Raw genomic sequence first — 4,236 nt, forward strand, 5'->3', positions numbered from 1 at the left:
CAGCTGGTCACCGGGACAGCCTGGGAGCGGCGGCCAGCTCAGGGAGCTGACAGATGGGCTGCGAGGCTTAGCCCCCCCCAACTCCCCTCCCAGCGGCCCCACGCCTCCGCCCGTCCCCTCTGCAACATGTGGGCCAGGCTGGAATGGGACCCCCCCTCCTCTCCCTCCCCGCAGCTCTGCAAGGGACCCACCGCCAGCCTCTGGCTTCTGGCCCCTCTCGCATCCAGGTGCTCCCAGCCCTCCTCTAAGGAGCCAGGATAGAGCCCACCTGGACCCCCCTTTCCCAGCTCCAGGAGCCACACAGCAGGGTAAAGACCTGCCTCTTCTCTTCCTTTGGCCCATGGCGAAGGAAGGCCCAGCCCCTGAAACTACCCCAGTGCAAGGCAATTCCATTCCTCCACCCCCCGCCCCCAAGGGATCTAGGGAAGGGCTTTTCTTGGTGAAGGCGAAGATTTCCAAGTGATGACCCCCCAAACGTCAGAGCCTGCAAGAGGGCAAGCCTTGGGCCTGACCCTGCACCTACCGGGGGGTGGGGGGAGCGTGTTTAAATCCTCCAAGACAGGATGCTGGCCTGATTCTAATTCTGCAAAATGCACAGCAGCTAATTAAGTCCAGCGGCCCCCTTGCCTTTGTGACTGGCGCTGTTTCTTTGCATGTGAATGGTGGAGTTTGGTAAATCCGGGGCTCTGGCTTGGGGGAGGATTGTCCCCAGCTCAGGGTTAATGAAGTGGGAAAGGAGTCTCTCAGAGCGGCATGCAAACAGAACCCCCCATACAACACACCCAGGCCAAAAAGCCTACATGGATTGACTTAAACCCGGGGGATAAGTGCTTTGAATTAATCTCATTGAATAAGAATGAGGCCAAACAAAACTCTTTAAAATCATATTAAAAATCTATCAAAGGACAACTTGCACTGGGTGTGCTTTTCATTTTGTGAGAGTGAAAGCAGAGAGAATACAGCAACCTTCCTTACATTTACACAGCAGGAATGTAAATCAAAGACATTCTCTAATATTTAATTGTCCTTGTACCTCCGAGCAGATTCCAGCTCTTACATTAATGAAGTACAACACTTCCCTACAAGTTTATAATTGCAATATTTAAATTTGTCTTGCCAAGTCGCATCTGGAGGAGGCTGGGAAACTCATGGCAAAGATTTCAACCAGCACGTTCAAACACGAACGGGTTTCAGGTTGCGTTTAAACAACGGCAGTAGGAAAAATCAAGACTAGCGTCCAAAAGAAACAACAAGCTTAGGCAGCAGGGGTGACCTGGCCAGTGTCCCTTTGTGAAAGAAAGCAAGGGGAGAGGGAGCAAGGTTTCCAGTTGTGATGGGAGCTTAAATAACAGGGTAAAATGAGAAGTTTTAAAAGAAATCAGCGCTTCAGTGAACACACCACACTACAGCACATGGCGTCTCCCAGGTGAAGAGCATCTCCTGTAGAAGATCTCAAAGTGCTTTGAAACCAAGACAACATCTAGCCACTCGACACTCTTGCAAGGTAGGAATCGTCCCCAACCCACAGAGCGAGGGACAGAAGTGAAGCAACTTGTCCAGAATCCAAAAGCAAGTTTGTGTCCATGGCAGGGACAGGACCCCAGCTTGAACCCCGAGCCCTGTCCTCTCCTTGCAGCAGGATTCTTCCCCCATACCCTGAAATTAGACTATGCAACTCCCCAGGACGAGAACTTATCACTCCCAATTCGTACTGCGCTGCAAGCAGGGGAGCCCTGATCCTGGGCCCTGCTCAAATATGAGAACACACAAACTGGAGAATTCACAGCAGATTAAAATAGGGTGCAGCGGCTTCAAACAAAGCAGGACAACATAATGAAAACTGCAAGGGCCTGGAGATGCGTCAGAAGCCATCACAAAGACAAGTGCTCTGTGCCAAAAACTGTCACTTCAAGGGGCTAGACTTCCCTTGACTAGTGCGCGGATAAAGCGTGGCTTTCCGCTAACTCCTGGTTTGGGTTCTGAAAGGCCAAGTGACACAGTCGGAGCTGCAGTACAAAAATGCAAAGCAGGCTCCCTAGCCCAGAAAGGACCAACTTTAGAGTCCAAAATGTTGTGGTTTTGGTTTAAACTGAGCTCTCTGCAGCAGGAATGCAAACCCCTGCTTTCATTCACAGCATAATAGAGGTGAGAATCCACCAAAAGGCTGTCAAATTTCCATTTGGCACCTGGCCTCCTGTTTCTATTGCATCAGTATGAACATATATGCAGGTATGTTGCTGTCCTGTCTGCCCCTTTCTCAATGCTGGGAAAGGGACTGATGCTTAGACAGCACTGAGTATGCCAATAGGAAGCTGCAACAATTGGGGACCGAAGAGCGAGACCAATGCAGAGACTGAGCGGTCACAGGCAGTAACGTGGCTGAAGGAATCTTACCCCCACATCGACTCATGAATCAGCAGTCGCTGCTCTCCAGCTGGCTTCTGTCCAAGATATTTTAAGACACCTATCACGTTATCATGTAAGCACTGAACAAAATTATGCTGAAACAGAGAGTCCAGAACAAATGGTGTGTTTCTCTCTTCTCCCCAGGGTTGCAGAGGAACGGGAATTTATACCGACAGGGGAGTTTTGCTGCTTTGTCCTTAATGATGGGCATCGTGCCTGGGGAGGTTAAGGTGCGCCTTGTGCTCGGACCTGAATGCGCTCTTCTGGGAGGAGTTCCCAACTGGGGTCCGTACACACCTCCCAGCGCCCCCTCTACCAGCGTCAAAGACCAGAACCATTCCCCAACGCCTGGGAGGCAAAGCTGCAATTGGGGGGGGGATGTGCCTCACTGTGCAGGTAGCTCCCAGTCCTACAACAAGACAGCAGATTAGGGACAGGACTCGGAGCTCCCCTCTGAAACATATGGGGACCGAGCGGAGCCGTTCTGGGACGGTGCATTAGTGTCAGGTTTCTTTCATTCCAGCTTTCTCCTGATAGCAAGAATGTGACAGGTTAAAATGGGTCTAACCTGAAGGATGCAGGAACCAACTCTGCCCCACAGAAATCAGTATGTGCGTATAACTGGGTACCTGAGGTATGAAGTCTCTGGAGAGATCAAGGTCTGACAGATCAGCATAGGTACACGCTGAGGTCTCACCCCTAGCCCCTCAAGCCTTTATCTGCCTGGTGGCATTTCTTCTCCCCCATCATTCTTCCTCTGCCCTGGCAGGACCCTTTCAGCCTTTAAAAGGCAGGTAGGATTTGGCCCTTATTATTGGTATTATTCGGCGTAGCACAACAGACTGAGACACAGAGCTGTGGTCCCTGTCTCCAGGAGCCGATCATCTTAGTAAACACAAACCCAAGAGCACGGGCGAAGCAGAGCAGGAGCTTTTCCCGAGAGCGAGCATGCCTGCCTCCAGCAGTCAGACAAGAAGAGGGCTCTCGGAAGCACACGCAAATGCAGCTCTGGATGTGCAGAAAAGGCAGGACTAGCAGGAAGTTAAAAAGCTGAAACTTTATCCTGCCATCAGGTTTTAAATCGAACGCTGCTCGGAAATCAAATTAGGAGCCGACGGTAAAATCAAGCCCTTTCTGCAAGTCTTAATTTAAAAAACAGGCCCAAGTCAATGCATGTGCAGCTGAATTATGCTGAGGCTTTTGTGCAACTAATCTAGAATTTCTATGCCAAGGGTGACAATCCGATACCGATTTATTGAAAAGGTGGTTTAAGTTTTAGCTAAAATTAACCTTATAACTGTGAAGTCCTCCTTCCTAAGCCAGCTGGGTGGGAAAGTACTAAAGCAGACCAGGAGACAGACAGGGGCCGGACAGTGTAATCCACAGGGTTGCATAAATCTAACGGAGGGCAGAATTTAGTTCTCCCTGTGAGTGGCCAGCCGGAAGTTGCACATTTGCAGTAGTTCATCTCTGGCAAACTTGGCCTGGCCTCTCTGTAGGTATACACACACTGCCTTTAACATTTTCCAATAATCTCCCCCTTCCTCCCTTCTGTAATCACTCACTCTTAATCTGGAGCTATCAGGTAAAAGATGGTGAGCCTTAAAGAGAAAGGTCTGTAGGTAAAAAAAGAGTAATCACTCATTATTTCATCAAAACCATTTGTAGAATTACACGCCTCAATAATACAGAGGGCGAAAAGATTTCCTAAAGTCTAACTGACGTGCTGTCGGCTTTTTCTTCCAATTATTATAAATTCACCAATAGTTCCCATTAATTCTTATGTGACAGTCAGCTTGGAGAAGGTCATACTTTTTTTTTTTTTTTTTT

The sequence above is a fragment of the Gavialis gangeticus genome, unplaced genomic scaffold, assembly GCF_001723915.1.
Source record: "Gavialis gangeticus isolate Ggan-Ray unplaced genomic scaffold, GavGan_comp1, whole genome shotgun sequence".
Lineage (NCBI taxonomy): Eukaryota > Metazoa > Chordata > Crocodylia > Gavialidae > Gavialis > Gavialis gangeticus.